Source organism: Myripristis murdjan, chromosome 17, assembly GCF_902150065.1.
Source record: "Myripristis murdjan chromosome 17, fMyrMur1.1, whole genome shotgun sequence".
Lineage (NCBI taxonomy): Eukaryota > Metazoa > Chordata > Actinopteri > Holocentriformes > Holocentridae > Myripristis > Myripristis murdjan.
In genome coordinates, this window is record NC_043996.1 from 2088968 (window position 1) to 2104941 (window position 15974).

A 15974-nucleotide genomic window follows, 5' to 3' on the forward strand; every position below is an offset into this window, starting at 1 on the left:
TTTTCTGATGACGTTGTACTACGGGTTTCTCAGACACGTGCCTCGGACCAATGGCGTTGGAGAGTTGGCGTCACGTGATGCTCGCGGCGTTCCCCGGAGGTGCCGCTCAAACCAATCCACTCACTCACGGTGTGCGGCGTTCAAATCACAAGGGAACGATGGGAGATAAGGACGTCCTACTTAAAATACCATTCGCCTAATCTTTCAGCGGGTAAACGGCTTCATGCTACAAAATATCGTTACCTCAGCTTTCACATGGTAAATTCTTCTAGAAAATAGCTGTCACATGATAAACACTATTAGAGTGTTGCTGTTGAGAATAATTAACTTCCATGGTCGACAAAAACTGAAGCCATTCAACAGCAGTTTTAACGTACACTTCCCAGCTGTCAGTTGTTTATGACAGATCTCCATGCTCCTTGAATGCCGCAGTAACTTCCCAAAGCAGGTTTTATTGAATTTTGAATAACAGGCAACCAAGCTCAACTCTTACTTTGAATATATTAAGCTTACCCCTACACCTGACTACACGTATTTCTGGCGACGTCAGAATTCAGGAATCTCAGTAGCCTACCACCTGAGAGCTGAGATGACCTGTATTTTCAAGTAGCAAGCTCGTGTCTCCCGTCTTTCCCATAGGACCTGAACGCAGCATACTATTAACGCACGCATGAATCAAAAGGGCATGTTTCCTCCTCAACAGCGCAGAATAAAATAATCCAAGAATAAGATAAAGCATCTCTAAATGAAAGCCCTTGAGGTAAACTATATAGCCGAAGTGTTATGACTGGCGTTGTTTGGGAGTTACAGGCCTATTATCATGATTATAATGGCAGGGATGGATCACATGACTAACCGCAATGAAAATGCATGTTCGTGCAGGCTTGCAGATCAATAAAAGTCTATTTTCCCTGACAACAGCAATGTACAGTAATCCAGTCCTCCAAATGAGCTACAGACACTAATGAACCAGGATGCATGGAGTATAATGTCTCCAGCATGGCCAGTTCACGCGCAATACTGCTCTGCTGCGGGTCCTGCTTTAAACCAGTTCGGCTGCACAGTCACCCCCTCCACCGACAGGCTTTGCTGGTCACAAACTCTGCCGGTGCATTCAGGTTGCAGGAAAAGAGCCGGGACACATGTATGGACAACTGGAGGGCATATCGGCCCCTCAGTGGGTACTCGGTACGTGCCCCTTGTAAATAATCTTCTTCCCCACAAAAAAGAGAGACAGTTAGCCTACGTGACACGGACAGATAGCCTAGAGTGGTCAAGCAATGCCTGGACTGTCTAATCTGAAAAAAGGCATCAGTAGCCTCATGCAGTCGGACACGCAGATGATATGCGGAGAGGCAAGGACATGGCCCATGATCCTAGTGGGATGAGCTGTCTCAAACCAATAGGCCTATACTGCCTATAAGCATAATTTTGTTCTATCAAAGCACATGCTATGGTTGGTTTTGGCCACAAACACAAATTCCCCTTTCAAATAGCCCTTCTTAAACTGCCTTTAATTAATTTGTAGGCATTTCTACAACAAATTAGACTGCCACGCGTTTATCTTCGGATTCTCTTATGAACCTGTCCTATTGGATACCTTTATCCTTGGGAGTGACATGTGCTGTGTTATCCATTGGCTGAAACGGTAGTGATACAAGGTGTATGGGTTGGGTGTCAGTTAGAGATGGTAGCTTTTCATCCTTCAGACTAGTCCGAATTTGATCTTGCAGTCTGTATTCTAATATTGTATCTTAATGTAGAACAAAGATCGAGACAAAACTGAAGGAGAAAAAAGGAAATCAGATCCGAAAAAATCACTCCAGCATGCAAGACCAATGTTCCCTGAACTGATAATCTGGGTAATGACTAATAACTTCTCACATTGCCCAAACAATACAATATCTTTCTTTCTTTCTTTCTTTCTTTCTTTCTTTCTTTCTTTCTTTCTTTCTTTCACCTATTCATCCCATACCAGTCAGCATATAGCCAAGTTACAGACTTGGCTATTAGCTGCTGGGACTTTAGCAATTCAAGCTTTTAGGCTATTAGTGGATTGATGCTCATAATAGAGCATCGTTCCTTTCTTAAAACACTCAGGTCTGAACGGGATATGATGGGCCTATTTCAGTTTGGAGGAACATGCACTCCCTGCGCTCTCGGTGTTCCTATATAACCACATGTGGTCGTGCATGCTATATACATGGTGAAATCTGTTTAACCTCTTATGTTCCTACTGCTCTGCTGCACAGCACACTAAATAGAGCAGTGGCTTTCAAAATGGGGTCCGGGCATCCCCAAGGGTCCATAAGGAGTTGCCAGGGGGTCCTCGGGAAAGTGAGGAATAGTTTAATTTCACAAGACTATAATTTAATTCACTTAAAACTGTTACAATATAAAATGTATAAAAATGAGTGATTATTTCAATATTATGTTTTAATATTACCATATTGAATCCTCGCGTATGAGATTCCAAAAATTTAATAGAAAAGTGCACTATGCAAAAGTGTCGCGGGTTGAGTCAGGTCAGGACGCCCACATTCATTTGACAGCAACAACAACAACAACCAAACAGTGGTAAGCCTATAAGCAGGACATTTGATGGGTGAGTCTACGGATTTCGTGCTTACTCCGCGTTTTGTCAGTTGAGTCCACACTGTTCTCACCTCAGTCGACCCTATGCATTTGTAGGCTACACGGTGCCACTTTTAACACAAGCCAATTATCTTTTTATAGCAGGGTCTCGACTGAGCAAAATCATTTCGAGTAGGGGTCTGTGGCTCAGTGAGGGGAACTTGGCGGTCCAGAATATAAAGAAGTTTGCAAAGCTCTGGAATATAGAACACGACCTGCTCCAGGCCTGTAGAGCAACTGTTTGTTTCCCACTTCAAGATTATTTATCCAGCAGTTTGCACTCAGTCATGGGCTTATTTCATTTTCCTCCAAACTGAAATGGGCCCATCACATCCTGTTCAGACCTGAGTTAAAAAATGAACGATGCTCTATGATGAGCATCAATCCACTAATAGCCTAAAAGCTTGAATATGTATGAACCTACTGCCAGCTGATCGGCTCTCTATTCTGATGTGTGGCTGTGAAGAGCTGTTTTTGTGAACAGCTGCCGTGTTATGGAAAATTAAATACACAATAAGTATAATTTGAACATTTAAAATCTTACTTGGGTCAGTACGGCTATAGCCATGTTAACCTCAGTTATAACTAATTAACTAAACTGTGAGGAGTCGCGGGTTCAAATCCGGTTCACGACCTATGCCACCCCCCCTGACCCACCCACTTACCCACACACACATACACACACACTACTCCCCCCACTCTACTACTACTACTACTACTACTACTACTACACACACACACACACACACACACACACACACACACACACACTACCTCTCTTCTCCCCTCTCTAATCTAATCTAATCCATATAGTTTTATAGTCAGTCCCTCCAGATTTAGGCTTTAGGTAACAAATCGTCGCTTGTTTATTTATTCATTTATTTATTTATTGTTGGTACATAGACGATTATTTTCAGCATAGCTAAATTTGAGATCGAAACGAAATAATTTTCAAATAAAACTGGATATACCCCCATCGCCCTTTGTTATGCGCATGAATACATGGATATTTGTGGATATTTGCGTTATTTCGACGTATTTCTGAAAGAAGTAAAGGAAGTAAAAATAAAGTTTTAGTCAGTTTAAAAATAAAGTTCGGACAGTTCTCTCCCTTTTCTGTTTGTTTCTGTTCGTTTGTAGGAAAGTATTTTACAAATTACAATAAGTGCAATTCTGAAAAAAGGCCTAATAGATGGTGTATTAAAGCTAAGATCTGGCAAATAAACTCAGGCTGTATTTCATGTCTAAGATATATTCCAAATGTCCCGGTCTTACACAGGCCTGGAGGCTTTCAGTGATCTTTTAACCAAACTGCCAAAACCCCTGAAGAGTCTTGCTTTGATACATCACACTTTAAATAAATATTGCGTATTAGAAACGCCCGTGGAGATCAGAAAAAATGCCATTACGACGCAATGGCTACCTTCGGTCAATTAAAAAAGTTTTTTTTTTCTTTTTCTATCCATGAACAAAGGGAAAAGAGATTAAATGTCTCGCAGATGGAATAATGTTACTGAATCAAAATCCAACACCATATATAAGTTAAATATTACTTTTTCATAATTAGGTAATATAACATAGGTCTAACAGTTTATTTTTACGTACCTCACATGTCAAACAAACAAATTAATAAATAAGAAAAGAAATTGATAGAGAAAGTAATAATAACAACAACAATAAAATGTAATCAAATATCAACTGAAAGAAAATCAGGCAGGACTTGCCTTGGATGCTGTAACATTCATTCATTTATTTACTCATTCATTCATTCGTTCATTCAAAGTTATTCATTAACATTATAGGGCTTAATGGTGACAGGTTTGTTGGACGCTCTGCACGTGAAGGACACTTTCCGTTGTATATCAGAGTTACGTCACAGATACACGCACAGGACGGCAGTAGGCAAAGGGGCAGTTTTACGGCTTCTCCGTCCACTCGCTAAAAATACTGACACAGGCCCTGCGCGACCTTGATGTGAACCGGCTGCGTATGGGACTGCCCCGTGTGCAGAGGGCTGGCTGAGGTACAGGCTACACCCCGGCCTGAGCACGGCCCGTGCATATACGCCGCTGTCGTGTTGAGACGGGACGCGCTGGAGGTGTGAGAGAGGCGCGGGCAGTTGGCACGAAGTGTTTGTTCCCACCTGGCCGCGCTGCCTTGAGGCGTGCAGGGGGCTGGCAGGCTGCTGGGACCACTGCACCCGCTGAGCCGGCCGTCAGGACGCAGCAGCCACTGATCATTTTCACCTGCAAGCTCACATGGTTTTTTATTCATTCATCAAATCAAATTCTCTTCCAGTGCTGAATCAGATTTGATGGCTGTGGTGCTGTCGGTATGTCACGGTTAAATTACCATTTCGCTGAGTGTTCCAATAAAGTCGTGGTCTAATAAAGCCTCAATAATTTCACTGCAAGTAAGCAAATGGAAAATATCATGTTAATTAAGACAGCAGGTTCTAGGTGATATGCTTTCTAATCTCAAACTCCACTCGCCACCTCTGAAGGGGAGACTAGCGTCTTTTTTAATGGAACCTTTTCATAAAAGTACCAAGGAACGGAAACGATCACGAGGAAATCTGCAGAATATTTGAAGAAACGGGACCGGAGATCTGTACGACCTTTATTCTCTCATACTCTACAGTGTTTTCTGGTAAACAAAAACGCAACAAGTTAACGCGTATTGTGTTCGGGAGAATAAATGACATATAGGTCGAATAAAACTCTCCTGGAGCATTTCAGTAATTAATTAGGTCCATACGTTAGTAATAAACACACCCCAAGACCTGACACGCTGCTTGCTGAAGTGACTACATGTAAAAACAAAAAAACAAACAAAAAAGTATGCAAACGTCATACAAATGGCAGGCTAACACAGTTTCTGACATTTACCAACAGCCTATACACAATTTTAACCTCGGAATCTGAAAATGATTTAGAGCATATATATTTTTACAATCTTTTTTTTTTTTTTTTTTTTTTTTTAATCTATTTCAGGTGTTGTAAAAAAAAAAATCAGAATGTGTTTTACAGTATAAATCAAATTAAGTATTTTCATGTATATACACACACTATCTATCTATCTATCTATCTATAGATATAGATATATAGATATATATAGATATAGATATAGATATATATTAGACACAGTGTCAGCCCAAAGACAGCTGTTTATTCCCAATTTATTTATTTCTTAAACTATATTATTTATAAATTATGTATATATTATTTATAATTATAATATAATCATAATTATTTATATTTATTTATTTGTTTTTTTTAACGTTTAATGTAATGTATTTGCCCAGTCTATATTTTCTTTATATGGGTTTGCATAAATTTCTAAGAATGTGCTGGTTACTATTATTACTGTTATTATTGTTGTTGTTATTATTCTATTATAATTGTTAGTAGTAGTAGTATTAGAAAAAAAAACACACACACATATATATGTATGTGTGTGTGTATACACACATCTATCTATCTATCTATCTATCTATATGATCAAGCAAGAATTATCAAGAATATATTTGGAGATCATAATGATTCAAATAAAACCCATCGTGGAGCACTAAGGACTAATTTCCCCTCTAAGCTGATCACTGGCTGACCTGTGCCTGATCATTTCTTACACTTATCAAATAATAATATGTGTACAGCCATCATTTCCATGACTTAGGGTTAGGGTGAATTTGCACCCCTGAAGATGAGGGCCGGGCTTTGTGAATGGCTGAATGCCGCTGCCTGGAACATTGTGTTGCTGCCCAGATGTGAGATGAGCTGGGAGACAAAGACAGGGGTCAGCTTGGACCGTCAGCTTCCTGTCCGCCTTACAAAACCCTCTCTGAGGGGGGAGGAAGGACGAGGGGAGCCCCAAGGTTAGGGGACACTTCCTATTCCCCTCTGTCTGCTGTGGCATGTGGGAATTAGTGCAATAACCACACACTTAGTGGGAATTGAAAAACAAAGGAGGGTAAACTTTGACCTCCTGCTGGTGATCATCATAAGGGCAAGCGACTACCGATGTGAAAAAAATCAATCAAATGTATGCTGTGCATATTTCTAGATTTTTTTCTTTGAAAAAGGGCCCTGTTCTCATTTAAGCCAAATCAGTTTGAGTTTTTGTGCTTTTTGCTATCATCTGCTTTCAGTTCCACTTTTACACTCCTTAATGTTTTATTTTGTCATTTTCAACTCTTTGTTCAAACCCACAGCATTTTCTTTTAAATTCTAGTGGAAATCCCAAGGTTTCCAAACATAGTGAATATGCTCTTGCTGAGCTCCAGGGAAATGTGTCTAAAATGATGCCCGACACATGTAGATCTTTTCTTTGATGTGATGCTGCAGCCATAAAACAATGACATCTTGGCTTTGAATACTTAAGGAGAAATTTAAGGGAGTTCAAGGGGCTAATTATCAGACAAAATGATTGAAATAGCCTTTTTTCTGTGCCAACATGTTAGGTTAATTCCACATCATTTTAAAATCAGAGACAAACACCCCCACTTGTTCATTTCCTCACAGGAATTAGGAGTCATAGTTTTATTATCCTAACAGCTGTAAGACAGAATCATAAACTTGTTAAATCCACAAGTCCAAAAGAAGTTGACTTTCAGTCCTACCTGGACGTATTCCTTCTCCACCACTCGCCTTCCTCCCTCTGCACTTCCACCACCGCTCGGGTGTCTTTGTCTTTCCTGGCCGGTGACAGGGCGTTCAAAAGGCCATCAGCAGGCTGGTTGGTATCAGTTGCTGCTTTAATCCCCATGATTGTTGTGGCGTGGAGAAAACCCAGTGTGAAAGCAGCAGCCTGCAGGCCAGGCCATACTGAGCGGCCTCCTTGGCTCCAGCAGGGCTTGGCGGCCCGCTCGGTCCTGCATGAGTTCACAGCAGCACTGCATGGGCCACAAAGAAAGGTTTCGCTCTACCGCTTTTTGCTTCCTCTTTTTTCATTATTATTGAAAGCCTTCCTAACTTTCACCTACTCATAAAAAAAAGGATGCAACACACATAAAGTTTCTCTCCTGGGTGAATGTGTTGTTTTGTGAACTTTTAGAAATATCTTTCACAAAGCCCACAGCTGGCCTCCAAATTGAGGAAAAAAAGTATAATTGTTGTATATTCTTAACAGAATGTGTTTTGTACTTTTTACTAATTTCTTGCAAATTTCTGAGTTTTTTTTTATTTGCTAATTTGCTAATCACCTTTTTTCCATGCTTTTGAAAGAAACCAAATGAATTGATCAGGTGTCAAAGGGTTACAATGGTTCTCTATGGCACCATGCTCTCTCAGAGCATTTATGATGCCAAAAAGAACATTAAAGAATGTGTGAAAGATGCAAACGAAAGACTTTATTCAAACTTAACATTTTTTTATTTTAACAAATGAGAAGGACCTTTTAGTCATAAGAGCATATGGAAGCACAAACCTGAGCAGGAAACCCTTGACAAGCCCTCCTTCTTTGGGGTGTGTAAACTACAGCACATTCAAACATTTTAAAAGTGATAAAAATTGTTCTAAAATGTTGGGAAATGGTGTGAAATAAAATGTGCAAATCAAATTCTAAACAACTAAAAAGGCCTCCAGTCAAAGTGCATCACAGAAGTGATAAATTGCATCTTAAATTAACACATTTGTGTAATTGAATGGTAGGAATATGATTTCATTATCTGAAAACAATTTTTAGATTGCAATGTAGGACAAAGCATTAATTTATTACCTTTATGGTTTGTGGAATAAGTTAAGAATAATAAGAGAAGCATTGCCCTAGAGTTTTACCAGCAATATGACCTTGACCTGATGCAGAAAGACCATCTCCTTCTTCTTTCTATTATCTTCTCCTTCAACATATTGTCATCTTTCGCCAACCATCAGCCAAAGACTATTATTATTCTGCTAAAATATCGGTTTTTAAAATGCCCTAATTAAAAATGTGTTGCTCTCTCTCTCTTTTAATCTTATCTTGCTGATTGAATCTGGGTGGAAGTAAGTACCACTGTCTGTAAAACCCTGGGGAAGTTTTCTATTAGACGCTCTCTGGCTTCTTTCTCTCCACTCTGGCTCTTGGAGGTCATTCTCCCCTTTTTCAATTAACACCTCATTATTAAAATGTACTGTTGCCTCATAATGATCTGATGACAACATTTGATCTTCAGAGAATACACTGGCAGCTTGGTTATGGAGACGGCCTATAAAGTCTTAAGAGTGCTGAGTCTCCTCCCCAACAAGTGGGACTGTTCTCATCTTCACCAAGCGTCTTCTTCTCAATTCCTCATTCTGCATTCCTTCCTGTTGTCACCCCTCTTGATGAAGAAAAGATGCCATGCTTGTAGCCTCAGTAGTGATGCTAGCATTTCAAATGTTGTGTCAGTCCCCTGTCAGTCAAACACAGCCTCCAATACTGATGTTTTCTTCCTTGGGTTTTCTGCTGATGAAGTCTGAGTTTCTGTGGATGGCGCTCTTTTCTTTGTCTTTTCAGTCACAGCACATCACACACATCACTTGCTGTTCAGCAGTGGATCTTCCTCAGGAAAGAGCTGCCTGGCAGAGCGTTTAGGAAAACCTTTCATGATCTGGCTATAGGTTAAATCACTATTGTGGCATATTTGAAGTTGTCACAGATTATTTAGGATTATCTTTAGAATAGTAGTGATGGTATCTTCCTGTCATCATTACTGTGTGCTGATTAGCCTGGTCTCTACAGTCTGCATACAAATAACATGACACTAAACTTTCTAATTGCTTCCAGTGCATACACTGAAGTCAAATTTTGCGTGCAGTTCATATGCCAATCCTGTAGCATGCCAAAACTTTTAAATAAGACACCGGTAACATGATATAGCATAAAGGAAGCCACAAACTACATGTAAGGAATGTGGGGTGTCAGATGGTCACACACACACAGACACTTGGAAACCCCAGTTCAAGCTCCCTGCTGAGCAAAACTGGCGTTTGTTTTTAATAGTAAACTTAACCACAACCCTTTCCTAACCCTAACAATAACCTTTACCTAATCTTAACCAAGGAGTTTTGGTGGCTAATGGTAGCTAATGAGCTAACAACTAGTCAACAAGCTGATGTTACAGACATACATGCGAAGCCTCGCTGGTGACGTCATGACCATTCAAGGTGATGATGCATGGTATCTGAAAGCATCTGCTCTCCTCAGAAGTTAATGGGAAGCATTGATGCATCACCTGCACGCAAAGTTGGACTTTGACATACACACTACCCACAATTTGAAAGTGTACAGTGGTGTTATTTGAATGCCAATTGATGAGACTGCGCTGGCTGGATACCAGTTGGATGCTCCAGTAACAACTGAAGGTGTAGTCGGATTACTTTCCACCTATGGCAGCTCTCGAATTTTTGAAATGCCATGTAGACGAGAAACCTGGTTTCCATTACTGGTTTAAGGGATTAAGAGAAACCTGGTTAGAGCTGGATTTCTGCTGGAGAAACTGATTACTTTGCCATGTAGGCCCTTATTCAGATTTCTGAATGGCTTTTTATGTGTGTGCATGTGCAGGAAAAGAGAGCAGATAAGGAAGTAGCACAGTAAACACACTGAACAATGCTAGGGAGAATCAAATCTTCACTGTATGTTCCACATTGACAAAAACTGTTGCTGCCACTCAGTGCTCACCAAGCTGTGCAGGCCTGCTCTGTTTGGAGTGTAGTGGTAAAACTGTGACGCTCACAACTGCACCTCGTGTTTGAGCAGAGACAGTGTTTCTGTCTGATCACGGCCTTCCTACATGACATCATTTATGGAGCTGAACGGTCAGTTCCATAGATTCTCAGACCAGAGTCAGAGTCGATTCCAAAAATGCAGGAGTTGTGCGCCACTACTGTTGGCAGCCGGATACTAGGAGCTTTGGAGTGTTCCAATGTGTATTTTTTCCTGTCCGACCTCTGCTCTGCATCTGGCGAAATTTTTCATCTTGACTGACAGAAATTCCCTGCTCAGGAAGTGACATAACAATGAAGTTTTTGCAAGAGGTCAATGGTAAATGAATGAAATAAGTAATAGCAAAATGAAGATATTCAAATGTTAATAGACCTCTTTGCCAGCAGCCATTTTTACATTACCAGGAGGGTAAACACAGGTGGTACTAATGACATTAATCCAGGTTCAGCTCCATTTAGACCTAACAGAGCTAACAGGCTAACAGGCTACCTGCTATTTCATGTCAGAATGGCCTCCGTGAAAGCTGTCTGTACTGATTCAGTTTGACAGTTAGATAGATAGATAGTTAGATAGATAGTTATATAGATAGATAGATAGATAGATAGATAGATAGGTATACTTTATTGATCCCAGACTGGGAAATTAACACGTTACAGCAACATCATCAATAAAAACAATATTAAAAACAAAATTAAAAATTAAAATTAAAAGTATATACAATAGAGACTAAATATGTGAAATATATACACTAAAGACAATAAGGGCTAAGTAAGTAGCCTGAGAATATGAGATGTTTAAGTGTTGAAATGTAAGAAATGTAAGATATACTGATGAAAATAATAAATATGAAAAATGAAAAATACAGATAGTAGATGGTATGGCACAGGGTAAGCTTGACACCATGGAACCAGGAAACCAAGTGGCAGAACCCGACGCCCGGTAATGGGATTCGGCGACTATCCGACTTGATTTGGTCCCATGGAATCACCACTTCTAATAAATAACAAGTTGAGGTTAATGCATAATGTTATGCACTGAATAACTGTCAAATAAAAATGTGTAAATGAACTTTGTGTGCTGGCTTTTAATTAAAATGATTAGGATAGCTTCTAGCTACAAGGGAATTTAAGCAGGACGGTTTTCAGGACGGCTCCACTAGGCGGAAGTGCGGCTGCTATGACGCAATCGCCGTAGCAGTCAAAATCGTTAAGCAAACAGCCATCGGCAACGGGTACCCACCCCTTTCACTGAACTCTTGGTTCCCACGGTGACCGTCTATGCGCGTCTCACCTGTTCGCGGCATTGTGTGGCTACGTCGAAGTGTGCTTTGTGCAGTAGAAGTAGAAGTACTGTTCATCTGCTGGTATTTGACTGCAGTAGAAGTAGAAGTACTGTTCCTCTGCTGGTATGTGACTGCAGTAGAAGTAGAAGTACTGTCCCTCTGCTGGTATGTGACTGCAGTAGAAGTAGAAGTAGTGCAGTAAAAATCTCCTGCAGTAAAAGTCCAAAGTGTCTCATGTCAAATGTCCTGGCAGTAAAAGTGACTGAGCTCCTTTTTCCAAACAGTAACTGTGTTAGCTGGGATCTTTTCCATGCAGTTAGAAAAGGAGGAGAGAACACGCTGCACACTACATGCTTTTAAAGTGAGGACCCTGTAGACTCAATTGACACATGTGGAAGAAGCACATCATATGATTGAGTCTAAATGGTTCACATCATCAGGCCAACTCACTGCCAGTTTTGAGCGAGCTGAGTCTAAATGGTCCTCGCCTCCATCAACCATATGCAGTGTTGCATCTCACCGCTTTTATTAGGAATTTGGAAATGACAAAAAGTAGAACCAGAAAAGTCGAAGCAGGTTCCTCTTCCCTGTTTTCTGATTGAGCTTTTATTGTGAAAAGTTCCACAATTGGTCATTGATCATTGTAGTTGTAGTCATCAATGTAGTGAAGTATAATACTCAAGTAAAAATGTACCTAAGTACAAGTAAAATGATTGACTTTAGAGACACTCATAAAAGTACAAGTACACAAAACAGCTACTCAGTCAGTGTAGTCAGTGTAGGGTTCCTCTGGTTGCCCTGGTAGCTCAGCTGGTGGAATGCATATTGTATCAACGCGACATCCAAAAATGCCAAATAAAGACAGAAAGAAAGAAATAGAAAATCTTGGCCTCTTTCCAACACCACTGCCCGCCCCCTCATTCAAAATGTCTGTAAAACAACATATTCTCAGATAAACATAGGAAAAGTGCCTCATACAAGTGCTCAACTTTGAACTTTGAACTTTGAACTGAAGTTCAGAGGCAAAAAAATCCAAGTAACCCAACAAGAGCCAGGTCCCTCATTTCCATAAATCAAACACTTTTGTTTCTTTACTTTTGGTTTGCACAAGCGATCCAGGAGCAGGAGGAGATTGTGCTCCAAACACCTCCTAGTGGCCATAAATCTCGAAGTGCAGCTTTATTTTTGAATTGTTGCTACAGATCACTCCACCACACTGTTAAACTGTGGCTTTTTTGTTGCTGTCAGTTACAGGCCACCGCTTGCCAAAGATCTGTCATTTGTTGCAGTTACCATGGCCACCAACAGAGATAAAAAAATTCACAAATTCACAAAATTACTTTATACCCCTGTAAGTATTTGCTTATAATATAAAAACATTTTTGAGAACACATTTTTGCTGTTATTTTTGCAATATTCAGCTGCTGTTTACTACTTATGAAGAAAGATGCGACTTGACAGACGATATTTAGTGCTGAACTGAGCCATAAAAACTCCTGAGACGATGTGAATACAAAGAAAGGCAACTTTCCTGACTTTTTACTTATGCTATGTTACCTTTTTTTTTTTTTTTTTTAACTTATGTCCTATTTTAGGTCCACATTACTTTTCAGCACAGTGAGGATTTTTCATTTTAAAAGGACTTTACAGAACTTAAAAACGAGTCTCTGGCCTTTGTCTCTCCCATTCAAACTGTAGAAACCACCTAAATGTTTTCTTTATTTTTTAAATTCATATATGTTCCATTTTTGCACACTGAAAAAGATCATTAATGAACAGTAACATGTTTCATTTTGTCACTGTAAACTCATTTTAAAGTTAATTTTAAATAAATACACATTTTTTTAAATTGTTTGAATGTTTTACTGTTATTGCATCTGTAAAAGTAGACCATATATGGCTTTATCTTGATGGAAATTTTTCAATTACATGCAAGTAAGCACATTTCAAATGGATCAACATACAGCCATGCGATATGATCTGTACTGCAGGTCAGTGTGTTAAATGCACCATCAACACTACCCTCATGTGGTTTGTTTAGGGGACATTCAACACCCAAATCATCACAAACACTGCCATTTTACCTGATTATCACAGTCGACCCAGTGTGAATGATCAGAATGTGAAAATTACTACTTGCAAACTTTATTTCAACACTTTGTATGAAGTTACTAGTGACCCACTAGTAAGTTCAACTTCAAGTTCAAGTTCAGGTGTATTTAGACAAGTGTGCAATAGGCATCGACCCAGTGAGTAAATTACAAACATTACAGTCATAAAGCTACTACAAGAAAACTCAGTCGCAGACAATAGGACAACAGAAGCAGAGGCAACACGCACACACACACACACACACACACACACACACACACACACACACACACAGGACGGAGGCCAGCCACAGCAGCCATGGCAGCCAGAATGAGGGGGATGATGATGACAAGGAAGATGACACAGAGGGATGAAGAGGTTGGGGAGCTGAGAAGAAGATAGCCACACTCACACATTGTATGCATACTCAAGCATATGAGACACACACACACACACACACACACACACACACACACAGTGTGTGAGAGAGGTAGGGGGGGAGCACATTAGTGGGGTAGCAGCATGTAAGAAGGAACCAAGTGCATAAATGCATTAAAGCAGCAATGCTAATAGCTGTGGAAGGTGCAGGAGTGAGTGAGGCCAGCAGAGGGAGCAGGACCAGGTGCAGCAGGCCACGGGGACAGAGCCAGGGTGCCAACCTAAAGATGGAAGCCACATGCAGCAGACACAGACACTTCATTTTATTTATTTTTATTTAAACTTTTATTTAACCAGGCAGATCATTATTAAGAACAAGTTCTTATTTACAGTGATGGCCTGTCACACGGCCACTCACACACACAGGAGAATGTGTTAGTAACACAGAAAACATCACAGTCACAGCTGAAAGTAGAGAGGAAAGAAAGAAGAGAGAGAGACTGTGGGGGAACATCTAAACCAGCAGAAACTAAACTGAACTAAGACAGGAGAGACTGAGTGTCCCTCAAAGCTCAGATCAGTTATATTAGATCAGTTATATTATCCAAAGCTTAATATATAAAGAAAACAAATACATCTTAAGTTTGGTTTGAAAAGTAACAAGCGAGTTTGCCTTTCTTTAGGCAGGCCATTCCAGAAGAAGGGAGAGTGGTAGGAAAAGGCTCGGTGGCCAGCTGACTTCTTTTTAACTAGCAACTCTTTTCCAGTCTGTATCGACTTCATTCATTTTGAAGCAGTACACTTATGGTGAAGCAGTCGTTCTTGCCTCAGGGAAGGAATTAACGGACCAAGCTTGGCGGATGTATTACATTCTCATGAACCAGCAAATACCATTCTATGGGGAAGAACACAAACTGTGGTTTTAGACAAAAGCGTAATGTCTGAAGCAGATGCCTTGCTGAGCCTGTTAGTGGCGCTAGAGGGAAAGTCACACACGCAGTCACAGCCTCTAACGGGCTGACTGCTCAAAGTCCAGCACTGTGTGAGGGCCAGGTCTCACCTCTGATTGGTAGAAATGTTGGGGAAATGTCTTAGCGACACACAGTGTGAAAACTGAGATGTGTGCTAATAATAAGTAATATTCCTTAAAAAAAAAAAAAAAAAAAAAAACACTACAAATGTACTACAAAACAGTGCTTAATTTAAACCATGGTTTCCCTTTCTACCTAAAAATGCTACTGTTAACCATTGTTTGCCTACCACAGTAAATTTCATAAGGAATGTTTTCATACATCTATTACGTAATTCAGTATGCTAAGACTGCTTCTGTGGCTCCATAATATGAAGTCATCTACAGCCATAGCATCCCATGATATGTGTCCAAGAGGAGACAAAATAAGAATAACCACAGCTTCTGTGTCAGAGTTGGTTTGTTGCAGAGGTCCTGTTTTTAACAGCATTTAAATGAAACCACACAACTACTGATTCACACACAGCGTTGACTGTGGTGGAACTTATTTTCTACAGAATTCTCCACAGGTTGCACACACACATCCATCAGGTTCTTCACTTGAGGAATTTGTTAAATCCTTGTTGGAGGTGGACTCCATCCAAAGAGCCTTCCCAGCAGGTCCACTTCCTGGAGTCCTAACTCTCCAGGCTGCGTCACCATCCAGCTGGCTGCTCTCTGTTTTGGCAGAGTCCTGCTCCTTCTCTAGGGCCAGCTGGGTCTCATCCTTGACTTCTCCATCAGTTTTGTCCTTCTGAGACTTCTGGTAATCCAGGAACTTGTCCTCCTCTGTCTCCTTCACAAGAGTGTCTTCCAGCTCTTTTTCTTTGAGGACTGCATTCCTCTCACCGAGGTCCTCAGCTCCAGCCTCAGGCCCAGCCCAGGATGATTGCC